This window comes from Schistocerca nitens, chromosome 2 (genome assembly GCF_023898315.1).
Source record: "Schistocerca nitens isolate TAMUIC-IGC-003100 chromosome 2, iqSchNite1.1, whole genome shotgun sequence".
NCBI lineage: Eukaryota > Metazoa > Arthropoda > Insecta > Orthoptera > Acrididae > Schistocerca > Schistocerca nitens.
In genome coordinates, this window is record NC_064615.1 from 1,198,081,825 (window position 1) to 1,198,109,551 (window position 27,727).

The following is a 27,727-nucleotide window of genomic DNA, read 5'->3' on the forward strand; positions in this document are numbered from 1 at the left end:
GAACACACAAATTGCGTCGCGATTCAATACATCGTCCGACAGCCGACTTGTCTCCAAGGGTCTAGTGCTGCTTCGGACACCTTATGGTCGTCCTCCTGTGAGTTAGATTTTCGAATCCGACGCAAAACTGACAGTTAATTGTTACGTTCAGAGCCTGTTAATGACGATGGAACACACAAATTGCGTCGCGATTCAATACATCGTCCTCCAGCCGCCCTGTCTCCAAGGGTCTATTGCTGCCTTGGTCACCTTATGGTCGTTCTCCTGTGTGTCTAGTTTTTCGAATCCGACGCAAAACTGACAGTTAATTGTAACGTTCAGAGCCTCTTAATGACGATGGAACACACAAATTGCGTCGAGATTCAATACATCGTCCGACAGCCGACCTGTCTCCAAATGTCTATTGCCGCCTCGGGGACCTTATGGTCGTTCTCCTGTGAGTCTAGTTTTTCGAATCCGACGCTAAACTGACAGTTAATTGTAACGTTCAGAGCCTGTTAATGACGATGGAACACAAAAATTGCGTCGCGATTCAGTACTTCTTCCTCCAGCCGACTTGTCTCCAAGGGTCTATTGAAGACTCGGGCACCTTATGGTCGTTCTCCTGTGAGTCTAGTTTTTCGAATCCGACGCAAAACTGACAGTTAATTGTAACGTTCAGATCCTCTTAATGACGATGGAACACACAAATTGCGTCGCGATTCAATACATCGTCCTCCAGCCGACTTGTCTCCAAGGGTCTATTGCTGCCTCGGGCACCTTATGGTCGTTCTCCTGTGAGTCTAGATTTTCGAATCCGACGCAAAACTGACAGTTATTTGTAACGTTCAGAGCCTGTTAATGACGATGGAACACACAAATTGCGTCGCGATTCAATACATCGTCCTCCAGCCGACTTGTCTCCAAGGGTCTATTGCTGCCTCGGGCACCTTATGGTCGTTCTCCTGTGAGTCTAGTTTTTCGAATCCGAGGCAAAACTGACAGTTAATTGTAACGTTCAGAGCCTCTTAATGACGATGGAACACACAAATTGCGTCCCGATTCAATACATCGTCCTCCAGCCGAATTGTCTCCAAGGGTCTATTGCTGCCTCGGGCACCTTATGGTCGTTCTCCTGTTAGTCTAGTTTTTCGAATCCGACGCAAAACTGACAGTTAATTGTAACGTTCAGAGCCTCTTAATGACGATGGAACACACAAATTGCGTCGCGATTCAATACATCGTCCTCCAGCCGACTTGTCTCCAAGGGTCTATTGCTGCCTCGGGCACCTTATGGTCGTTCTCCTGTGAGTCTAGATTTTCGAATCCGACGCAAAACTGACAGTTAATTGTAACGTTCAGAGCCTCTTAATGACGATGGAACACACAAATTGCGTCGCGATTCAATACATCGTCCGACAGCCGACTTGTCTCCAAGGGTCTATTGCTGCCTCGGGCACCTTATGGTCGTCCTCCTGTGAGTCTAGATTTTTGAATTCGACGCAAAACTGACAGTTAATTGTAACGTTCAGAGCCTCTTAATGACGATGGAACACACAAATCGCATCGCGATTCAATACATCGTCCTCCAGGCGCCCTGTCTCCAAGGATCTATTGCTGCCTCGGTCACCTTATGGTCGTTCTCCTGTGTGTCTAGTTTTTCTAATCCGACGAAAAACTGACAGTGAATTGTAACGTTCAGAGCCTCTTAATGACGATGGAACACACAAATTGCGTCGCGATTCAATACACCGTCCGACAGCCGACTTGTCTCCAAGGGTCTAGTGCTGCTTCGGGCACCTTATGGTCGTCCTCCTGTGAGTTAGATTTTCGAATCCGACGCAAAACTGACAGTTAATTGTTACGTCCAGAGCCTGTTAATGACGATGGAACACACAAATTGCGTCGCGATTCAATACATCGTCCTCCAGCCGCCCTGTCTCCAAGGGTCTATTGCTGCCTTGGTCACCTTATGGTCGTTCTCCTGTGTGTCTAGTTTTTCGAATCCGACGCAAAACAGACAGTTAATTGTAACGTTCAGAGCCTCTTAATGACGATGGAACACACAAATTGGGTCGAGATTCAATACATCGTCCGACAGCCGACCTGTCTCCAAATGTCTATTGCCGCCTCGGGGACCTTATGGTCGTTCTCCTGTGAGTCTAGTTTTTCGAATCCGACGCTAAACTGACAGTTAATTGTAACGTTCAGAGCCTGTTAATGACGATGGAACACACAAATTGCGGCGCGATTCAATACATCGTCCGACAGCCGACTTGTCTCCAAGGGTCTATTGCTCTCCTCGGGCACTTTATGGTCGTTCTCCTGTGAGTCTAGATTTTCGAATTCGACGCAAAACTGACAGTGAATTGTAAGTTCAGAGCCTCTTAATGACGATGGAACACACAAATTGCGTCGCGATTCAATACATCGTCCTCCAGCCGACTTGTCTCCAAGGGTCTATTGCTGCCTAGGGCACCTTTTGGTCGCTCTGCTGTGAGTCTAGTTTTCCGAATACGACGCATAACTGACAGTTAATTGTAACGTTCAGAGCCTGTTAATAACGATGGAACACAAAAATTGCGTCGCGATTCAGTACATCTTCCTCCAGCCGACTTGTCTCCAAGGGTCTGTTGAGGACTCGGGCACCTTATGGTCGTTCTCCTGTGAGTCTAGTTTTTCGAATCCGACGCAAAACTGACAGTTAATTGTAACGTTCAGAGCCTCTTAATGACGATGGAACACACAAATTGCGTCACGATTGAATACATCGTCCTCCAGCCGACTTGTCTCCAAGGGTCTATTGCTGCCTCGGGCACCTTATGGTCGTTCTCCTGTGAGTCTAGATTTTCGAATCCGACGCAAAACTGACAGTGAATTGTAACGTTCAGAGCCTCTTAATGACGATGGAACACACAAATTGCGTCGCGATTCAATACATCGTCCGACAGCCGACTTGTCTCCAAGGGTCTAGTGCTGCTTCACACACCTTATGGTCGTCCTCCTGTGAGTTAGATTTTCGAATCCGACGCAAAACTGACAGTTAATTGTTACGTTCAGAGCCTGTTAATGACGATGGAACACACAAATTGCGTCGCGATTCAATACATCGTCCTCCAGCCGCCCTGTCTCCAAGGGTCTATTGCTGCCTTGGTCACCTTATGGTCGTTCTCCTGTGTGTCTAGTTTTTCGAATCCGACGCAAAACTGACAGTTAATTGTAACGTTCAGAGCCTCTTAATGACGATGGAACACACAAATTGCGTCGAGATTCAATACATCGTCCGACAGCCGACCTGTCTCCAAATGTCTATTGCCGCCTCGGGGACCTTATGGTCGTTCTCCTGTGAGTCTAGTTTTTCGAATCCGACGCTAAACTGACAGTTAATTGTAACGTTCAGAGCCTGTTAATGACGATGGAACACAAAAATTGCGTCGCGATTCAGTACTTCTTCCTCCAGCCGACTTGTCTCCAAGGGTCTATTGAAGACTCGGGCACCTTATGGTCGTTCTCCTGTGAGTCTAGATTTTCGAATCCGACGCAAAACTGACAGTGAATTGTAACGTTCAGAGCCTCTTAATGACGATGGAACACACAAATTGCGTCGCGATTCAATACATCGTCCGACAGCCGACTTGTCTCCAAGGGTCTAGTGCTGCTTCACACACCTTATGGTCGTCCTCCTGTGAGTTAGATTTTCGAATCCGACGCAAAACTGACAGTTAATTGTTACGTTCAGAGCCTGTTAATGACGATGGAACACACAAATTGCGTCGCGATTCAATACATCGTCCTCCAGCCGACTTGTCTCCAAGGGTCTATTGCTGCCTCGGGCACCTTATGGTCGTTCTCCTGTGAGTCTAGTTTTTCGAATCCGAGGCAAAACTGACAGTTAATTGTAACGTTCAGAGCCTCTTAATGACGATGGAACACACAAATTGCGTCCCGATTCAATACATCGTCCTCCAGCCGAATTGTCTCCAAGGGTCTATTGCTGCCTCGGGCACCTTATGGTCGTTCTCCTGTTAGTCTAGTTTTTCGAATCCGACGCAAAACTGACAGTTAATTGTAACGTTCAGAGCCTCTTAATGACGATGGAACACACAAATTGCGTCGCGATTCAATACATCGTCCTCCAGCCGACTTGTCTCCAAGGGTCTATTGCTGCCTCGGGCACCTTATGGTCGTTCTCCTGTGAGTCTAGATTTTCTAATCCGACGAAAAACTGACAGTGAATTGTAACGTTCAGAGCCTCTTAATGACGATGGAACACACAAATTGCGTCGCGATTCAATACATCGTCCGACAGCCGACTTGTCTCCAAGGGTCTAGTGCTGCTTCGGGCACCTTATGGTCGTCCTCCTGTGAGTTAGATTTTCGAATCCGACGCAAAACTGACAGTTAATTGTTACGTCCAGAGCCTGTTAATGACGATGGAACACACAAATTGCGTCGCGATTCAATACATCGTCCTCCAGCCGCCCTGTCTCCAAGGGTCTATTGCTGCCTTGGTCACCTTATGGTCGTTCTCCTGTGTGTCTAGTTTTTCGAATCCGACGCAAAACAGACAGTTAATTGTAACGTTCAGAGCCTCTTAATGACGATGGAACACACAAATTGGGTCGAGATTCAATACATCGTCCGACAGCCGACCTGTCTCCAAATGTCTATTGCCGCCTCGGGGACCTTATGGTCGTTCTCCTGTGAGTCTAGTTTTTCGAATCCGACGCTAAACTGACAGTTAATTGTAACGTTCAGAGCCTGTTAATGACGATGGAACACACAAATTGCGGCGCGATTCAATACATCGTCCGACAGCCGACTTGTCTCCAAGGGTCTATTGCTCTCCTCGGGCACTTTATGGTCGTTCTCCTGTGAGTCTAGATTTTCGAATTCGACGCAAAACTGACAGTGAATTGTAAGTTCAGAGCCTCTTAATGACGATGGAACACACAAATTGCGTCGCGATTCAATACATCGTCCTCCAGCCGACTTGTCTCCAAGGGTCTATTGCTGCCTAGGGCACCTTTTGGTCGCTCTGCTGTGAGTCTAGTTTTCCGAATACGACGCATAACTGACAGTTAATTGTAACGTTCAGAGCCTGTTAATAACGATGGAACACAAAAATTGTGTCGCGATTCAGTACATCTTCCTCCAGCCGACTTGTCTCCAAGGGTCTGTTGAGGACTCGGGCACCTTATGGTCGTTCTCCTGTGAGTCTAGTTTTTCGAATCCGACGCAAAACTGACAGTTAATTGTAACGTTCAGAGCCTCTTAATGACGATGGAACACACAAATTGCGTCACGATTGAATACATCGTCCTCCAGCCGACTTGTCTCCAAGGGTCTATTGCTGCCTCGGGCACCTTATGGTCGTTCTCCTGTGAGTCTAGATTTTCGAATCCAACGCAAAACTGACAGTGAATTGTAACGTTCAGAGCCTCTTAATGACGATGGAACACACAAATTGCGTCGCGATTCAATACATCGTCCGACAGCCGACTTGTCTCCAAGGGTCTAGTGCTGCTTCACACACCTTATGGTCGTCCTCCTGTGAGTTAGATTTTCGAATCCGACGCAAAACTGACAGTTAATTGTTACGTTCAGAGCCTGTTAATGACGATGGAACACACAAATTGCGTCGCGATTCAATACATCGTCCTCCAGCCGCCCTGTCTCCAAGGGTCTATTGCTGCCTTGGTCACCTTATGGTCGTTCTCCTGTGTGTCTAGTTTTTCGAATCCGACGCAAAACTGACAGTTAATTGTAACGTTCAGAGCCTCTTAATGACGATGGAACACACAAATTGCGTCGAGATTCAATACATCGTCCGACAGCCGACCTGTCTCCAAATGTCTATTGCCGCCTCGGGGACCTTATGGTCGTTCTCCTGTAAGTCTAGTTTTTCGAATCCGACGCTAAACTGACAGTTAATTGTAACGTTCAGAGCCTGTTAATGACGATGGAACACAAAAATTGCGTCGCGATTCAGTACTTCTTCCTCCAGCCGACTTGTCTCCAAGGGTCTATTGAAGACTCGGGCACCTTATGGTCGTTCTCCTGTGAGTCTAGTTTTTCGAATCCGACGCAAAACTGACAGTTAATTGTAACGTTCAGATCCTCTTAATGACGATGGAACACACAAATTGCGTCGCGATTCAATACATCGTCCTCCAGCCGACTTGTCTCCAAGGGTCTATTGCTGCCTCGGGCACCTTATGGTCGTTCTCCTGTGAGTCTAGATTTTCGAATCCGACGCAAAACTGACAGTTATTTGTAACGTTCAGAGCCTGTTAATGACGATGGAACACACAAATTGCGTCGCGATTCAATACATCGTCCTCCAGCCGACTTGTCTCCAAGGGTCTATTGCTGCCTCGGGCACCTTATGGTCGTTCTCCTGTGAGTCTAGTTTTTCGAATCCGAGGCAAAACTGACAGTTAATTGTAACGTTCAGAGCCTCTTAATGACGATGGAACACACAAATTGCGTCCCGATTCAATACATCGTCCTCCAGCCGAATTGTCTCCAAGGGTCTATTGCTGCCTCGGGCACCTTATGGTCGTTCTCCTGTTAGTCTAGTTTTTCGAATCCGACGCAAAACTGACAGTTAATTGTAACGTTCAGAGCCTCTTAATGACGATGGAACACACAAATTGCGTCGCGATTCAATACATCGTCCTCCAGCCGACTTGTCTCCAAGGGTCTATTGCTGCCTCGGGCCCCTTATGGTCGTTCTCCTGTGAGTCTAGATTTTCGAATCCGACGCAAAACTGACAGTTAATTGTAACGTTCAGAGCCTCTTAATGACGATGGAACACACAAATTGCGTCGCGATTCAATACATCGTCCGACAGCCGACTTGTCTCCAAGGGTCTATTGCTGCCTCGGGCACCTTATGGTCGTCCTCCTGTGAGTCTAGATTTTTGAATTCGACGCAAAACTGACAGTTAATTGTAACGTTCAGAGCCTCTTAATGACGATGGAACACACAAATCGCATCGCGATTCAATACATCGTCCTCCAGGCGCCCTGTCTCCAAGGGTCTATTGCTGCCTCGGTCACCTTATGGTCGTTCTCCTGTGTGTCTAGTTTTTCTAATCCGACGAAAAACTGACAGTTAATTGTAACGTTCAGAGCCTCTTAATGACGATGGAACACACAAATTGCGTCGAGATTCAATACATCGTCCGACAGCCGACCTGTCTCCAAAGGTCTATTGCTGCCTCGGGGACCTTATGGTCGTTCTCCTGTGAGTCTAGTTTTTCGAATCCGACGCAAAACTGAAAGTTAATTGTAACGTTCAGAGCCTCTAAATGACGATGGAACACACAAATTGCGTCCCGATTCAATACATCGTCCTCCAGGCGACTTGTCTCCAAGGGTCTATTGCTGCCTCGGGCACCTTATGGTCGTTCTCCTGTGAGTCTAGATTTTCGAATCCGACGCAAAACTGACAGTGAATTGTAACGTTTAGAGACTCTTAATGACAATGGAACACACAAATTGCGTCGCGATTCAATACATCGTCCTCCAGCCGACTTGTCGCCGAGATACTATTGCAGCCCCGGGCACCTCTTGGTCGTTCTCCTAGGAGTGTAGTTTTTCGAATCCGGCACAAAACTGACAGGTAATGGTAACGTTCAGAGCCTCTTAATGACGATGGAACACACAAATTGCGTCGCGATTCAATACATCGTCCTCCAGCCGACTTCTCTCCAAGGGTCTATAGCTGCCTCGGGCACCTTATCGTCGTTCTCCTGTGAGTCTAGTTTTTCGAATCCGACGCAAAACTGACAGTTAATTGTAACATTCAGTGCCTCTTAATGACGATGGAACACACAAGTTGCGTCGAGATTCAATACATCGTCCGACAGCCGACCTGTCTCCAAAGGTCTATTGCTGCCTCGGGCACCTTATGGTCGTTCTGCTGTGAGTCTAGTTTTCCGAATACGACGCATAACTGACAGTTAATTGTAACGTTCAGAGCCTGTTAATGACGATGGAACACACAAATTGCGTCGCGATTCTATACATCGGCCTCCAGCCGACTTGTCTCCAAGGGTCTATTGCTGCCTCGGGCACCTTATGGTCGTTCTCCTGTGAGTCTAGTTTTTCGAATCCGACGCAAAACTGACAGTTAATTGTAACGTTCAGAGCCTCTTAATGACGAAGGAACACACAAATTGCGTCGCGATTCAATACATCGTCCTCCAGCCGACTTGTCTCCAAGGGTCTATTGCTGCCTCGGGCACCTTATGGTCGTTCTCCTGTGAGTCTAGATTTTCGAATCCGACGCAAAACTGACAGTGAATTGTAAGTTCAGAGCCTCTTAATGACGATGGAACACACAAATTGCGTCGCGATTCAATACATCGTCCTCCAGCCGACTTGTCTCCAAGGGTCTATTGCTGCCTAGGGCACCTTTTGGTCGCTCTGCTGTGAGTCTAGTTTTCCGAATACGACGCATAACTGACAGTTAATTGTAACGTTCAGAGCCTGTTAATAACGATGGAACACAAAAATTGCGTCGCGATTCAGTACATCTTCCTCCAGCCGACTTGTCTCCAAGGGTCTATTGAGGACTCGGGCACCTTATGGTCGTTCTCCTGTGAGTCTAGTTTTTCGAATCCGACGCACAACTGACAGTTAATTGTAACGTTCAGAGCCTCTTAATGACGATGGAACACACAAATTGCGTCACGATTGAATACATCGTCCTCCAGCCGACTTGTCTCCAAGGGTCTATTGCTGCCTCGGGCACCTTATGGTCGTTCTCCTGTGAGTCTAGATTTTCGAATCCGACGCAAAACTGACAGTGAATTGTAACGTTCAGAGCCTCTTAATGACGATGGAACACACAAATTGCGTCCCGATTCAATACATCGTCCGACAGCCGACTTGTCTCCAAGGGTCTAGTGCTGCTTCGGGCACCTTATGGTCGTCCTCCTGTGAGTTAGATTTTCGAATCCGACGCAAAACTGACAGTTAATTGTTACGTTCAGAGCCTGTTAATGACGTTGGAACACACAAATTGCGTCGCGATTCAATACATCGTCCTCCAGCCGCCCTGTCTCCAAGGGTCTATTGCTGCCTTGGTCACCTTATGGTCGTTCTCCTGTGTGTCTAGTTTTTCGAATCCGACGCTAAACTGACAGTTAATTGTAACGTTCAGAGCCTCTTAATGACGATGGAACACACAAATTGCGTCGAGATTCAATACATCGTCCGACAGCCGACCTGTCTCCAAATGTCTATTGCCGCCTCGGGGACCTTATGGTCGTTCTCCTGTGAGTCTAGTTTTTCGAATCCGACGCTAAACTGACAGTTAATTGTAACGTTCAGAGCCTGTTAATGACGATGGAACACACAAATTGCGGCGCGATTCAATACATCGTCCGACAGCCGACTTGTCTCCAAGGGTCTATTGCTCTCCTCGGGCACTTTATGGTCGTTCTCCTGTGAGTCTAGATTTTCGAATACGACGCAAAACTGACAGTGAATTGTAAGTTCAGAGCCTCTTAATAACGATGGAACACACAAATTGCGTCGCGATTCGATACATCGTCCTCCAGCCGACTTGTCTCCAAGGGTCTATTGCTACCTCGGGCACATTATGGTCGTTCTCCTGTGAGTGTAGTTCTTCGAATCCGACGCACAACTGACAGTTAATTGTAACGTTCAGAGCCTCTTAATGACGATGGAACACACAAATTGCGTCGCGAATCAATACATCGTCCGACAGCCGACCTGTCTCCAAAGGTCTATTGCTGCCTCGGGCACCTTTTGGTCGCTCTGCTGTGAGTCTAGTTTTCCGAATACGACGCATAACTGAAAGTCAATTGTAACGTTCAGAGCCTGTTAATAACGATGGAACACAAAAATTGCGTCGCGATTCAGTACATCTTCCTCCAGCCCACAAGTCTCCAAGGGTCTATTGCTGCCTCGGGCACATTATGGTCGTTCTCCTGTGAGTCTAGTTTTTCGAATGCGACGCAAAACTGACAGTTAATTGTAACGTTCAGAGCCTGTTAATGACTATGGACACACAAATTGCGTCGCGATTCGATACATCGTCCTCCAGCCGCCTTGTCTCCAATGGTCTATTGCTGCCTCGGGCACCTTATGGTCGTTCTCCTGTGAGTCTAGTTTTTCGAAACCGACGCCCAACTGACAGTTAATTGTAACGTTCAGAGCCTCTTAACGACGATGGAACACACAAATTGCGTCGCGAATCAATACATCGTCCGACAGCCGACCTGTCTCCAAAGGTCTATTGCTGCCTCGGGCACCTTTTGGTCGCTCTGCTGTGAGTCTAGTTTTCAGAATACGACGCATAACTGACAGTTAATTGTAACGTTCAGAGCCTGTTAATAACGATGGAACACACAAATTGCGTCGCGATTCAGTACATCTTCCTCCAGCCGACTTGTCTCCAAGGGTCTATTGAGGACTCGGGCACCTTATGGTCGTTCTCCTGTGAGTCTAGATTTTCGAATCCGACGCAAAACTGACAGTTAATTGTTGTAACGTTCAGAGCCTCTTAATGACGATGGAACACACAAATAGCGTCGCGATACAATACATCGTCCTCCAGCCGACTTGTCTCCAAGGGTCTATTGCTGCCTCGGGCACCTTATGGTCGTTCTCCTGTGAGTCTAGATTTTCGAATCCGACACAAAACTGACAGTTAATTGTAACGTTCAGAGCCTATTAATGACGATGGAACACACAAATTGCGTCGCGATTCAATACATCGTCCTCCAGCCGACTTGTCTCCAAGGGGCTATTGCTGCCTCGGGCACCTTATGGTCGTTCTCCTGTGAGTCTAGTGTTTCGAATCCGACGCAAAACTGACAGTTAATTGTAACGTTCGGATCCTCTTAATGACGATGGAACACACAAATTGCATCGCGATTCAATACATCGTCCTCCAGCCGACTTGTCTCCAAGGGTCTAGTGCTGCCTCGGGCACCTTATGGTCGTTCTCCTGTGAGTCTAGATTGTCGAATCCGACGCAAAATTGACAGTGAATTGTAACGTTCAGAGCCTCTTAATGACGATGGAACACACAAATTGCGTCGCGATTCAATACATCGTCCACCAGCCGCCCTGTCTCCAAGGGTCTAAAGCTGCCTCGGTCACCTTATGATCGTTCTCCTGTGTGTCTAGTTTTTCGAATCCGACGCAAAACTGACAGTGAATTGTAACGTTTAGAGACTCTTAATGACAATGGAACACACAAATTGCGTCGCGATTCAATACATCGTCCTCCAGCCGACTTGTCGCCGAGATACTATTGCTGCCCCGGGCACCTCTAGGTCGTTCTCCTAGGAGTGTAGTTCTTCGAATCCGGCACAAAACTGACAGTTAATGGTAACGTTTAGAGCCTCTTAATGACGATGGAACACACAAATTGTGTCGCGATTCAATACATCGTCCTCCAGCCGACTTCTCTCCAAGGGTCTATAGCTGCCTCGGGCACCTTATCGTCGTTCTCCTGTGAGTCTAGTTTTTCGAATCCGACGCAAAACTGACAGTTAACTGTAACATTCTGAGCCTCTTAATGACGATGGAACACACATGTTGCGTCGAGCTTCAATACATCGTCCGACAGCCGACCTGTCTCCAAAGGTCTATTGCTGCCTCGAGCACCTTATGGTCGTTCTGCTGTGAGTCTAGTTTTCCGAATACGACGCATAACTGACAGTTAATTGTAACGTTCAGAGCCTGTTAATGACGATGGAACACACAAATTGCGTCGCGATTCAATACATCGGCCTCCAGCCGACTTGACTCCAAGGGTCTATTGCTGCCTCGGGCACCTTATGGTCGTTCTCCTGTGAGTCTAGTTTTTCGAATCCGACGCAAAACTGACAGTTAATTGTAACGTTCAGAGCCTCTTAATGACGATGGAACACACAAATTGCGTCGCGATTCAATACATCGTCCTCCAGCCGACTTGTCTCCAAGGGTCTATTGCTGCCTCGGGCACCTTATGGTCGTTCTCCTGTGAGTCTAGATTTTCGAATCCGACGCAAAACTGACAGTGAATTGTAACGTTCAGAGCCTCTTAATGACAATGGAACACACAAATTGCGTCGCGATTCAATACATCGTCCGACAGCCGACTTGTCTCCAAGGGTCTAGTGCTGCTTCGGGCACCTTATGGTCGTCCTCCTGTGAGTTAGATTTTCGAATCCGACGCAAAACTGACAGTTAATTGTTACGTTCAGAGCCTGTTAATGACGATGGAACACACAAATTGCGTCGCGATTCAATACATCGTCCTCCAGCCGCCCTGTCTCCAAGGGTCTATTGCTGCCTTGGTCACCTTATCGTCGTTCTCCTGTGTGTCTAGTTTTCCGAATCCGACGCAAAACTGACAGTTAATTGTAACGTTCAGAGCCTGTTAATGACGATGGAACACACAAATTGCGTCGAGATTCAATACATCGTCCGACAGCCGACCTGTCTCAAATGTCTATTGCCGCCTCGGGGACCTTATGGTTGTTCTCCTGTGAGTCTAGTTTTTCGAATCCGACGCTAAACTGACAGTTAATTGTAACGTTCAGAGCCTGTTAATGACGATGGAACACACAAATTGCGGCGCGATTCAATACATCGTCCGACAGCCGACTTGTCTCCAAGGGTCTATTGCTCTCCTCGGGCACTTTTTGGTCGTTCTCCTGTGAGTCTAGATTTTCGAATTCGACGCAAAACTGACAGTGAATTGTAAGTTCAGAGCCTCTTAATGACGATGGAACACACAAATTGCGTCGCGATTCAATACATCGTCCTCCAGCCGACTTGTCTCCAAGGGTCTATTGCTGCCTCGGGCACATTATGGTCGTTCTCCTGTGAGTCTAGTTTTTCGAATCCGACGCAAAACTGACAGTTAATTGTAACGTTCCGCGCCTGTTAATGACTATGGACACACAAATTGCGTCGCGATTCGATACATCGTCCTCCAGCCGCCTTGTCTCCAATGGTCTATTGCTGCCTCGGTCACCTTATGGTCGTTCTCCTGTGAGTCTAGTTTTTCGAATCCGACGCACAACTGACAGTGAATTGTAACGTTCAGAGCCTCTTAATGACGATGGAACACGCAAATTGCGTCGCGAATCAATACATCGTCCGACAGCCGACCTGTCTCCAAAGGTCTATTGCTGCCTCGGGCACCTTTTGGTCGCTCTGCTGTGAGTCTAGTTTTCCGAATACGACGCATAACTGACATTTAATTGTAACGTTCAGAGCCTGTTAATAACGATGGAACACAAAAATTGCGTCGCGATTCAGTACATCTTCCTCCAGCCGACTTGTCTCCAAGGGTCTATTGAGGACTCGGGCACCTTATGGTCGTTCTCCTGTGAGTCTAGTTTTTCGAATCCGACGCAAAACTGACAGTTAATTGTAACGTTCAGAGCCTCTTAATGACGATGGAACACACAAATTGCGTCGCGATTCAATACATCGTCCTCCAGCCGACTTGTCTCCAAGGGTCTATTGCAGGTGCGGAAGGCGATGACATCACGATCGACGAAACTCTCCAGACCACCGACTGCAGGAACAGCAGATCCACCTCTGACTATAGCAACAGTTAACCATCCATTTCCATGTGTAAATGTATCATTCACGTCAATGCTAAAATTCAGTCTGCAACCACGAAACATACAGGGTCCTTCAAGATTAATGTTAATGAATCTGTATATATTTGGATTAAAGGTAAAGGATGTTGTGAATAAAGGGACAGGGAAGAAGGTGAGGTATATACAGATTTTCCAAAGTCTTTATTAGCAATTTCAGCCATGTGGTAGGTGCGGAAGGCGATGACATCACGATCGACGAAACTCTCCAGACCACCGACTGCAGGAACACCAGATCCACCTCTGACTATAGCAACAGTTAACCATCCATTTCCATGTGTAAATGTATCATTCACGTCAATGCTAAAATTCAGTCTGCAACCACGAAACATACAGGGTCCTTCAAGTAGTTCATTAGCTGAAATATTCTTCAGCTTGTTACTCTCCTTGTCAGCTGCAGACGTCGTCATTTCAATGTTCTCGATAGTTTTGTAGACTGTTTGACGAGAACGTCGACGGTATCTTCTGTAAGGCATCGTGGCAGCGTTCAATGCAGTTGCCTGTGCAGCAGCAGCAGCGCGAATGAGCAGGCTGTGGCCTGTTCGCTAGCTTTCATACGCGCAGAGCGCGTGACCTTGATTCGGACTTAGCCGATTTCACAGTGCCAGCCGCGCGTTATCCCGGACGCGGGCACTAGCCGTACTAGGTGCCCGCGTCCGCTGTTTGTCAGGCCAAGTCGGCGGCTGGCGCGCTGCCACGATTACGCAACCCGCTTTATCGGCGGGGTCAAAGGTCAAGCGCTCAGTGAGCGGACGTGACATGTGGTAGGTGCGGATTAAAGGTAAAGGATGTTGTGAATATGTAAAGTTTGTGGGAGACTGTATTGTATATTTTTATAAATAAAGTGATCTGTAGCGTAGCCCAAAAACTGTAGCGTAGCTGAAAACCTGTAAACGTACATCTAGGATCTGTAGGCCATAGAGTTGGTAACAGCATGTCACGTCCGCTCACTGAGCGCTTGACCTTTGACCCCGCCGATAAGGCAGGTTGCGTAATCGTGGCAGCGCGCCAGCCGCCGACTTGGCCTGACAAACAGCCTGCTCATTCGCGCTGCTGCTGCTGCACAGGCAACTGCATTGAACGCTGCCACGATGCCTTACAGAAGATACCGTCGACGTTCTCGTCAAACAGTCTACAAAACTATCGAGAACATTGAAATGACGACGTCTGCAGCTGACAAGAAGAGTAACAAGCTGAAGAATATTTCAGCTAATGAACTACTTGAAGGACCCTGTATGTTTCGTGGTTGCAGACTGAATTTTAGCATTGACGTGAATGATACATTTACACATGGAAATGGATGGTTAACTGTTGCTATAGTCAGAGGTGGATCTGGTGTTCCTGCAGTCGGTGGTCTGGAGAGTTTCGTCGATCGTGATGTCATCGCCTTCCGCACCTACCACATGGCTGAAATTGCTAATAAAGACTTTGGAAAATCTGTATATACCTCACCTTCTTCCCTGTCCCTTTATACTAGAAGTAGACGTAAGATTAATGTTAAAGAATCTGTATATATTTGGATTAAAGGTAAAGGATGTTGTGAATATGTAAAGTTTGTGGGAGACTGTATTGTATATTTTTATAAATAAAGTGATCTGTAGCGTAGCCCAAAAAACTGTAGCGTAGCTGAAAACCTGTAAACGTACATCTAGGATCTGTAGGCCATAGAGTTGGTAACAGCATGTCACAGCGTCCGCTGTTTGTCAGGCCAAGTCGGCGGCTGGCGCGCTGCCACGATTACGCAACCCGCCTTATCGGCGGGGTCAAAGGTGCCCGCGTCCGGGATAACGCGCGGCTGGCACTGTGAAATCGGCTAAGTCCGTATCAAGGTCACGCGCTCTGCGCGTATGAAAGCTAGCGAACAGGCCACAGCCTGCTCATTCGCGCTGCTGCTGCTGCACAGGCAACTGCATTGAACGCTGCCACGATGCCTTACAGAAGATACCGTCGACGTTCTCGTCAAACAGTCTACAAAACTATCGAGAACATTGAAATGACGACGTCTGCAGCTGACAAGAAGCTACGCTGTCTTTATTAGCAATTTCAGCCATGTGGTAGGTGCGGAAGGCGATGACATCACGATCGACGAAACTCTCCAGACCACCGACTGCAGGAACACCAGATCCACCTCTGACTATAGCAACAGTTAACCATCCATTTCCATGTGTAAATGTATCATTCACGTCAATGCTAAAATTCAGTCTGCAACCACGAAACATACAGGGTCCTTCAAGTAGTTCATTAGCTGAAATATTCTTCAGCTTGTTACTCTCCTTGTCAGCTGCAGACGTCGTCATTTCAATGTTCTCGATAGTTTTGTAGACTGTTTGACGAGAACGTCGACGGTATCTTCTGTAAGGCATCGTGGCAGCGTTCAATGCAGTTGCCTGTGCAGCAGCAGCAGCGCGAATGAGCAGGCTGTGGCCTGTTCGCTAGCTTTCATACGCGCAGAGCGCGTGACCTTGATTCGGACTTAGCCGATTTCACAGTGCCAGCCGCGCGTTATCCCGGACGCGGGCACTAGCCGTACTAGGTGCCCGCGTCCGCTGTTTGTCAGGCCAAGTCGGCGGCTGGCGCGCTGCCACGATTACGCAACCCGCCTTATCGGCGGGGTCAAAGGTCAAGCGCTCAGTGAGCGGACGTGACATGTGGTAGGTGCGGATTAAAGGTAAAGGATGTTGTGAATATGTAAAGTTTGTGGGAGACTGTATTGTATATTTTTATAAATAAAGTGATCTGTAGCGTAGCCCAAAAAACTGTAGCGTAGCTGAAAACCTGTAAACGTACGTCTAGGATCTGTAGGCCATAGACATGCTGTTACCAACTCTATGGCCTACAGATCCTAGATGTACGTTTACAGGTTTTCAGCTACGCTACAGTTTTTTGGGCTACGCTACAGATCACTTTATTTATAAAAATATACAATACAGTCTCCCACAAACTTTACATATTCACAACATCCTTTACCTTTAATCCAAATATATACAGATTCATTAACATTAATCTTACGTCTACTTCTAGTATAAAGGGACAGGGAAGATGGTGAGGTATATACAGATTTTCCAAAGTCTTTATTAGCAATTTCAGCCATGTGGTAGGTGCGGAAGGCGATGACATCACGATCGACGAAACTCTCCAGACCACCGACTGCAGGAACACCAGATCCACCTCTGACTATAGCAACAGTTAACCATCCATTTCCATGTGTAAATGTATCATTCACGTCAATGCTAAATGATACATTTACACATGGAAATGGATGGTTAACTGTTGCTATAGTCAGAGGTGGATCTGGTGTTCCTGCAGTCGGTGGTCTGGAGAGTTTCGTCGATCGTGATGTCATCGCCTTCCGCACCTACCACATGGCTGAAATTGCTAATAAAGACTTTGGAAAATCTGTATATACCTCACCTTCTTCCCTGTCCCTTTATACTAGACTGAATTTTAGCATTGACGTGAATGATACATTTACACATGGAAATGGATGGTTAACTGTTGCTATAGTCAGAGGTGGATCTGGTGTTCCTGCAGTCGGTGGTCTGGAGAGTTTCGTCGATCGTGATGTCATCGCCTTCCGCACCTACCACATGGCTGAAATTCCTAATAAAGACTTTGGAAAATCTGTATATACCTCACCTTCTTCCCTGTCCCTTTATACTAGAAGTAGACGTAAGATTAATGTTAATGAATCTGTATATATTTGGATTAAAGGTAAAGGATGTTGTGAATATGTAAAGTTTGTGGGAGACTGTATTGTATATTTTTATAAATAAAGTGATCTGTAGCGTAGCCCAAAAAACTGTAGCGTAGCTGAAAACCTGTAAACGTACATCTAGGATCTGTAGGCCATAGAGTTGGTAACAGCATGTCACGTCCGCTCACTGAGCGCTTGACCTTTGACCCCGCCGATAAGGCGGGTTGCGTAATCGTGGCAGCGCGCCAGCCGCCGACTTGGCCTGACAAACAGCGGACGCGGGCACCTAGTACCGTCGAATCCGACGCAAAACTGACAGTTAATTGTTACGTTCAGAGCCTGTTAATGACGATGGAACACACAAATTGCGTCGCGATTCAATACATCGTCCTCCAGCCGCCCTGTCTCCAAGGGTCTATTGCTGCCTTGGTCACCTTATGGTCGTTCTCCTGTGAGTCTAGATTTTCGAATCCGACGCAAAACTGACAGTGAATTGTAACGTTCAGAGCCTCTTAATGACGATGGAACGCACAAATTGCGTCGCGATTCAATAAATCGTCCGACAGCCGACTTGTCTCCAAGGGTCTAGTGCTGCTTCGGACACCTTATGGTCGTCCTCCTGTGAGTTAGATTTTCGAATCCGACGCAAAACTGACAGTTAATTGTTACGTTCAGAGCCTGTTAATGACGATGGAACACACAAATTGCGTCGCGATTCAATACATCGTCCTCCAGCCGCCCTGTCTCCAAGGGTCTATTGCTGCCTTGGTCACCTTATGGTCGTTCTCCTGTGTGTCTAGTTTTTCGAATCCGACGCAAAACTGACAGTTAATTGTAACGTTCAGAGCCTCTTAATGACGATGGAACACACAAATTGCGTCGAGATTCAATACATCGTCCGACAGCCGACCTGTCTCCAAATGTCTATTGTCGCCTCGGGGACCTTATGGTCGTTCTCCTGTGAGTCTAGTTTTTCGAATCCGACGCTAAACTGACAGTTAATTGTAACGTTCAGAGCCTGTTAATGACGATGGAACACACAAATTGCGGCGCGATTCAATACATCGTCCGACAGCCGACTTGTCTCCAAGGGTCTATTGCTCTCCTCGGGCACTTTATGGTCGTTCTCCTGTGAGTCTAGATTTTCGAATACGACGCAAAACTGACAGTGAATTGTAAGTTCAGAGCCTCTTAATGATGATGGAACACACAAATTGCGTCGAGATTCAATACATCGTCCTCCAGCCGACTTGTCTCCAAGGGTCTGTTGCTGCCTCGGGCACATTATGGTCGTTCTCCTGTGAGTCTAGTTTTTCGAATCCGACGCAAAACTGACAGTTAATTGTAACGTTCAGAGCCTGTTAATGACTATGGACACACAAATTGCGTCGCGATTCGATACATCGTCCACCAGCCGCCTTGTCTCCATTGGTCTATTGCTGCCTCGGGCACCTTATGGTCGTTCTCCTGTGAGTCTAGTTTTTCGAATCCGACGCACAACTGACAGTTAATAGTAACGTTCAGAGCCTCTTAATGACGATGGAACACACAAATTCCGTCGCGAATCAATACATCGTCCGACAGCCGACCTGTCTCCAAAGGTCTATTGCTACCTCGGGCACCTTTTGGTCGCTCTGCTGTGAGTCTAGTTTTCCGAATACGACGCATAACTGACAGTCAAATGTAACGTTCAGAGCCTGTTAATAACGATGGAACACAAAAATTGCGTCGCGATTCAGTACATCTTCCTCCAGCCGACTTGTCTCCAAGGGTCTATTGAGGACTCGGGCACCTTATGGTCGTTCTCCTGTGAGTCTAGATTTTCGAATCCGACGCAAAACTGACAGTTAATTGTTGTAACGTGCAGAGCCTCTTAATGACGATGGAACACACAAATAGCGTCGCGGTACAATACATCGTCCGCCAGCCGACTTGTCTCCAAGGGTCTATTGCTGCCTCGGGCACCTTATGGTCGTTCTCCTGTGAGTCTAGATTTTCGAATCCGACGCAAAACTGACAGTTAATTGTAACGTTCAGAGCCTCTTAATGACGATGGAACACACAAATTGCGTCGCGATTCAATACATCGTCCTCCAGCCGACTTGTCTCCAAGGGTCTATTGCTGCCTCGGGCACCTTATGGTCGTTCTCCTGTGAGTCTAGTTTTTCGAATCCGACGCAAAACTGACAGTTAATTGTAATGTTCAGATCCTCTTAATGACGATGGAACACACAAATTGCGTCGCGATTCAATACATCGTCCTCCAGCCGACTTGTCTCCAAGGGTCTATTGCTGCCTCGGGCACCTTATGGCCGTTCTCCTGTGAGTCTAGATTTTCGAATCCGACGCAAAACTGACAGTTAATTGTAACGTTCAGAGCCTGTTAATAACGATGGAACACACAAATTGCGTCGCGATTCAATACATCGTCGTCCAGCCGACTTGTCTCCAAGGGTCTATTGCTGCCTAAGGCACCTTATGGTCGTTCTCCTGTGAGTCTAGTTTTTCGAATCCGACGCAAAACTGACAGTTAATTGTAACGTTCAGAGCCTCTTAATGACGATGGAACACACAAATTGCGTCCCGATTCAATACATCGTCCTCCAGCCGACTTGTCTCCAAGGGTCTATTGCTGCCTCGGGCACCTTATGGTCGTTCTCCTGTGAGTCTAGATTTTCGAATCCGACGCAAAACTGACAGTTAATTGTAACGTTCAGAGCCTGTTAATGACGATGGAACACACAAATTGCGTCGCGATTCAATACATCGGCCTCCAGCCGACTTGTCTCCAAGGGTCTAGTGCTGCCTCGGGCACCTTATGGTCGTCCTCCTGTGAGTCTAGATTTTTGAATTCGACGCAAAACTGACAGTTAATTGTAACGTTCAGAGCCTCTTAATGACGATGGAACACACAAATTGCGTCGAGATTCAATACATCGTCCGACAGCCGACCTGTCTCCAAAGGTCTATTGCTGCCTCGGGGACCTTATGGTCGTTCTCCTGTGAGTCTAGTTTTTCGAATCCGACGCAAAACTGAAAGTTAATTATAACGTTCAGAGCGTCTAAATGACGATGGAACACACAAATTGCGTTCCGATTCAATACATCGTCCTCCAGGCGACTTGTCTCCAAGGGTCTATTGCTGCCTCGGGCACTTTATGGTCGTTCTCCTCTGAGTCTAGATTTTCGAATCCGACGCAAAACTGACAGTGAATTGTAACGTTTAGAGACTCTTAATGAAAATGGAACACACAAAATGCGTCGCGATTCAATACATCGTCCTCCAGCCGACCTGTCGCCGAGATACTATTGCTGCCCCGGGCACCTCTTGGTCGTTCTCCTAGGAGTGTAGTTTTTCGAATCCGGCACAAAACTGACAGTTAATGGTAACGTTTAGAGCCTCTTAATGACGATGGAACACACAAATTGTGTCGCGATTCAATACATCGTCCTCCAGCCGACTTCTCTCCAAGGGTCTATAGCTGCCTCGGGCACCTTATCGTCGTTCTCCTGTGAGTCTAGTTTTTCGAATCCGACTCAAAACTGACAGTTAATTGTAACGTTCAGAGCCTGTTAATGACGATGGAACACAGAAATTGCGTCGCGATTCAATACATCGGCCTCCAGCCGACTTGTCTCCAAGGGTCTATTGCTGCCTCGGGCACCTTATGGTCGTTCTCCTGTGAGTCTAGTTTTTCGAATCCGACGCAAAACTGAAGTTAATTGTAACGTTCAGAGACTCTTAATTACGATGGAACACACAAATTGCGTCGCGATTCAGTACATCGTCCTCCAGCCGACTTGTCTCCAAGGGTCTATTGCTGCCTCGGGCACCTTATGGTCGTTCTCCTGTGAGTCTAGATTTTCGAATCCGACGCAAAACTGACAGTTAATTGTAACGTTCAGAGCCTCTTAATGACGATGGAACACACAAATTGCGTCGCGAATCAATACATCGTCCGACAGCCGACCTGTCTCCAAAGGTCTATTGCTGCCTCGGGCACCTTTTGGTCGCTCTGCTGTGAGTCTAGTTTTCCGAATACGACGCATAACTGACAGTCAATTGTAACGTTCAGAGCCTGTTAATAACGATGGAACACAAAAATTGCGTCGCGATTCAGTACATCTTCCTCCAGCCGACTTGTCTCCAAGGGTCTATTGAGGACTCGGGCACCTTATGGTCGTTCTCCTGTGAGTCTAGATTTTCGAATCCGACGCAAAACTGACAGTTAATTGTTGTAACGTGCAGAGCCTCTTAATGACGATGGAACACACAAATAGCGTCGCGGTACAATACATCGTCCTCCAGCCGACTTGTCTCCAAGGGTCTATTGCTGCCTCGGGCACCTTATGGTCGTTCTCCTGTGAGTCTAGATTTTCGAATCCGACGCAAAACTGACAGTTAATTGTAACGTTCAGAGCCTCTTAATGACGATGGAACACACAAATTGCGTCGCGATTCAATACATCGTCCTCCAGCCGACTTGTCTCCAAGGGTCTATTGCTGCCTCGGGCACCTTATGGTCGTTCTCCTGTGAGTCTGGTTTTTCGAATACGACGCAAAACTGACAGTTAATTGTAACGTTCAGATCCTCTTAATGACGATGGAACACACAAATTGCGTCGCGATTCAATACATCGTCCTCCAGCCGACTTGTCTCCAAGGGTCTATTGCTGCATCGGGCACCTTATGGTCGTTCTCCTGTGAGTCTAGATTTTCGAATCCGACGCAAAACTGACAGTTAATTGTAACGTTCAGAGCCTGTTAATAACGATGGAACACACAAATTGCGTCGCGATTCAATACATCGTCCTCCAGCCGACTTGTCTCCAAGGGTCTATTGCTGCCTCGGGCACCTTATGGTCGTTCTCCTGTGAGTCTAGATTTTCGAATCCGACGCAAAACTGACAGTGAATTGTAACGTTTAGAGACTCTTAATGAAAATGGAACACACAAAATGCGTCGCGATTCAATACATCGTCCTCCAGCCGACCTGTCGCCGAGATACTATTGCTGCCCCGGGCACCTCTTGGTCGTTCTCCTAGGAGTGTAGTTTTTCGAATCCGGCACAAAACTGACAGTTAATGGTAACGTTTAGAGCCTCTTAATGACGAAGGAACACACAAATTGTGTCGCGATTCAATACATCGTCCTCCAGCCGACTTCTCTCCAAGGGTCTATAGCTGCCTCGGGCACCTTATCGTCGTTCTCCTGTGAGTCTAGTTTTTCGAATCCGACGCAAAACTGACAGTTAATTGTAACGTTCAGAGCCTGTTAATGACGATGGAACACACAAATTGCGTCGCGATTCAATACATCGGCCTCCAGCCGACTTGTCTCCAAGGGTCTATTGCTGCCTCGGGCACCTTATGGTCGTTCTCCTGTGAGTCTAGTTTTTCGAATCCGACGCAAAACTGACAGTTAATTGTAACGTTCAGAGCCTCTAAATGACGATGGAACACACAAATTGCGTCGCGATTCAATACATCGTCCGACAGCCGACTTGTCACCAAGGGTCTAGTGCTGCTTCGGGCACGTTATGGTCGTCCTCCTGTGAGTTAGATTTTCGAATCCGACGCAAAACTGACAGTTAATTGTTACGTTCAGAGCCTGTTAATGACGATGGAACACACAAATTGCGTCGCGATTCAATACATCGTCCTCCAGCCGCCCTGTCTCCAAGGGTCTATTGCTGCCTCGGGCACCTTATGGTCGTTCTCCTGTGAGTCTAGATTTTCGAATCCGACGCAAAACTGACAGTTAATTGTAACATTCAGAGCCTCTTAATGACGATGGAACACACTAATTGCGTCGCGATTCAATACATCGTCCTCCAGCCGACTTGTCTCCAAGGGTCTATTGCTGCCTCGGGCACCTTATGGTCGTTCTCCTGTGAGTCTAGTTTTTCGAATCCGACGCAAAACTGACAGTTAATTGTAACGTTCAGATCCTCTTAATGACGATGGAACACACAAATTGCGTCGCGATTCAATACATCGTCCTCCAGCCGACTTGTCTCCAAGGGTCTATTGCTGCCTCGGGCACCTTATGGTCGTTCTCCTGTGAGTCTAGATTTTCGAATCCGACGCAAAACTGACAGTGAATTGTAACGTTCAGAGCCTCTTAACGACGATGGAACACACAAATTGCGTCGCGATTCAATACATCGTCCGACAGCCGACTTGTCTCCATGGGTCTAGTGCTGCCTCGGGCACCTTATGGTCGTCCTCCTGTGAGTCTAGATTTTCGAATCCGACGCAAAACTGACAGTTAATTGCTCAGTGCCTGATAATGACGATGGAACACACAAATCGCGTCGCGATTCAATATATCGTCCTCCAGCCGCCTTGTCTCCAAGGGTCTATTGCTGCCTCGGTCACCTTATGGTCGTTCTTCTGTGAGTCTAGATTTTCGAATCCGACGCAAAACTGACAGTTAATTGTAAGGTTCAGAGCCTCTTAATGACAATGGAACACACAATTTGCGTCGCGATTCAATACATCGTCCTCCGGCCGACCTGTCTCCAAGGGTCTATTGCTGCCTCGGGCACCTTATGGTCGATCTTCTGTGAGTCTAGATTTTCGAATCCGTCGCAAAACTGACAGTTAAATGTTACGGTCAGAGCCTCTTAATGACGATGGAACACACAAATTGCGTCGCGATTCAATACATCGTCCTCCAGCCGACATGTCTCCAAGGGTCTATAGCTGCCTCGGGCACCTTATCGTCGTTCTCCTGTGAGTCTAGTTTTTCGAATCAGACGCAAAACTGACAGTTAATTGTAACGTTCAGAGCCTCTTAATGACGATGGAACACACAAATTGCGTCGCGATTCAATACATCGTCCTCCAGCCGACTTGTCTCCAAGGGTCTATTGCTGCCTCGGGCACCTTATGGTCGTTCTCCTGTGAGTCTAGTTTTTCGAATCCGACGCAAAACTGACAGTTAATTGTAACGTTCAGATCCTCTTAATGACGATGGATCACACAAATTGCGTCGCGATTCAATACATCGTCCTCCAGCCGACTTGTCTCCAAGGGTCTATTGCTGCCTCGGGCACCTTATGGTCGTTCTCCAGTGAGTCTAGATTTTCGAATCCGACGCAAAACTGACAGTGAATTGTAACGTTCAGAGCCTCTTAATGACGATGGAACGCACAAATTGCGTCGAGACTCATTACATTGTCCGACAGCCGACCTGTCTCCAAATGTCTATTGCTGCCTCGGGGACCTTATGGTCGTTCTCCTGTGAGTCTAGTTTTTCGAATCCGAAGCATAACTGACAGTTAATTGTAACGTTCAGAGCCTCTTAATGACGATGGAACACAAATATTGTGTCGCGATTCAATACATCGTCCTCCAGCCGACATGTCTCCAAGGGTCTATTGCTGCCTCGGGCACCTTATGGTCGTTCTCCTGTGAGTCTAGATTTTCGAATCCGACGCAAAACTGATAGTGAATTGTAACGTTCAGAGCCTCTTAATGACAATGGAACACACAAATTGCGTCGCGATTCAATACATCGTCCTCCAGCCGACTTGTCTCCAAGGGTCTATTGCTGCCTCGGGCACCTTATGGTCGTTCTCCTGTGAGTCTAGTTTTTTGAATACGACGCAAAACTGACAGTTAATTGTAACGTTCAGAGCCTGTTAATGACTATGGAACACACAAATTGCGTCGCGATTCGATACACCGTCCTCTAGCCGCCTTGTCTCCAAGGGTCTATTGCTGCCTCGGGCACCTTATGGTCGTTCTCCTGTGAGTCTAGTTTTTCGAATCCGACGTAAAACTGACAGTTAATTGTAAGGTTCAGAGCCTCTTAATGACAATGGAACACACAATTTGCGTCGCGATTCAATACATCGTCCTCCGGCCGATCTGTCTCCAAGGGTCTATTGCTGCCTCGGGCACCTTATGGTCGATCTCCTGTGAGTCTAGATTTTCGAATCCGTCGCAAAACTGACAGTTAAATGTTACGGTCAGAACCTCTTAATGATGATGGAACACACAAATTGCGTCGCGATTCAATACATCGTCCTCCAGCCGACTTGTCTCCAAGGGTCTATAGCTGCCTCGGGCACCTTATCGTCGTTCTCCTGTGAGTCTAGTTTTTCGAATCAGACGCAAAACTGACAGTTAATTGTAACGTTCAGAGCCTCTTAATGACGATGGAACACACAAATTGCGTCGCGAATCAACACATCGTCCGACAGCGGACCTGTCTCCAAATGTCTATTGCTGCCTCGGGCACCTTATGGTCGCTCTGCTGTGAGTCTAGTTTTCAGAATACGACGCATAACTGACAGTTAATTGTAACGTTCAGAGCCTCTTAATGACGATGGAACACAAAAATTGCGTCGCGATTCAGTACATCTTCCTCCAGCCGACTTGTCGCCGAGGTACTATTGCTGCCCCGGGCACCTCTTGATCGTTTTCCTAGGAGTGTAGTTTTTCGAATCCGGCACAAAACTGACAGTTAATTGTAACATTCAGAGCCTCTTAATGACGATGGAACACACAAATTGCGCTGCGATTCAATACATCGTTCTCCAGCCGACCTGTCTCCAAAGTCGCGATTTAGTACATCTTCCTCCAGCCGACTTGTCGCCGAGGTACTATTGCTGCCCCGGGCACCTCTTGATCGTTCTCCTAGGAGTGTAGTTTTTCGAATCCGGCACAAAACTGACAGTTAATTGTAACATTCAGAGCCTCTTAATGACGATGGAACACACAAATTGCGCTGCGATTCAATACATCGTTCTCCAGCCGACCTGCCTCCAAGGGTCTAGTGCTGCCTCGGGCAGCTTATGGTCGTTCTCCTGTGAGTCTAGATTTTCGAATCCGACGCAAAACTGACAGTTAATTGTAACGTTCAGAGCCTGTTAATGACGATGGAACACACAAATTGCGTCGCGATTCAATACATCGTCCTCCAGCCGACTTGTCTCCAAGGGTCTATAGCTGCCTCGGGCACCTTATCGTCGTTCTCCTGTGAGTTTAGTTTTTCGAATCAGACGCAAAACTGACAGTTAATTGTAACGTTCAGAGCCTCTTAATGACGATGGAAACACAAATTGCGTCGAGATTCAATACATCGTCCGACAGCCGACCTGTCTCCAAGGGTCTGTTGCTGGCTCGGGCACCTTATGGTCGTTCTGCTGTGAGTCTAGTTTTCCGAATACGACGCATAACTGACAGTTAATTGTAACGTTCAGAGCCTCTTAATGACGATGGAACACACAAATTGCGGCGCGATTCAATACATCGTCCTCCAGCCGACTTGTCTCCAAGGGTCTATTGCTGCCTCGGACACCTTATGGTCGTTCTCCAGTGAGTCTAGATTTTCGAATCCGACGCAAAACTGACAGTGAATTGTAACGTTCAGAGCCTCTTAATGACGATGGAACACACAAATTGCGTCGCGATTCAATACATAGTCCGACAGCCGACTTGTCTCCATGGGTCTAGTGCAGCCTCGGGCACCTTATGGTCGTCCTCCTGTGAGTCTAGATTATCGAATCCGACGCAAAATTGACAGTTAATTGTTCAGTGCCTGATAATGACGATGGAACACACAAATCGCGTCGCGATTCAATATATCGTCCTCCAGCCGCCTTGTCTCCAAGGGTCTATTGCTGCCTCGGGCACCTTATGGTCGTTCTGCTGTGAGTCTAGTTTTCCGAATACGACGCATAACTGACAGTTAATTGTAACGTTCAGAGCCTCTTAATGACGATGGAACACACAAATTGCGTCGCGATTCAATACATCGTCCTCCAGCCGACTTGTCTCCAAGGGTCTATTGCTTCCTCGGGCACCTTATGGTCGTTCTCCTGTGAGTCTAGTTTTTCGAATCCGACGCAAAACTGACAGTTAATTGTAACGTTCAGATCCTCTTAATGACGATGGATCACACAAATTGCGTCGCGATTCAATACATCGTCCTCCAGCCGACTTGTCTCCAAGGGTCTATTGCTGCCTCGGGCACCTTATGGTCGTTCTCCAGTGAGTCTAGATTTTCGAATCCGACGCAAAACTGACAATGAATTGTAACGTTCAGAGCCTCTTAATGACGATGGAACACACAAATTGCGTCGCGATTCAATACATCGTCCGAAAGCCGACTTGTCTCCATGGGTCTAGTGCTGCCTCGGGCACCTTATTGTCGTCCTCCTGTGAGTCTAGATTTTCGAATCCGACGCAAAACTGACAGTTAATTGTAACGTTCAGTGCCTGATAATGACGATGGAACACACAAATCGCGTCGCGATTCAATATATCGTCCTCCAGCCGCCTTGTCTCCAAGGGTCTATTGCTGCCTCGGTCACCTTATGGTCGTTCTCCTGTGTGTCTAGTTTTTCGAATCCGACGCAAAACTGACAGTTCAGAGCCTCTTAATTATGATGGA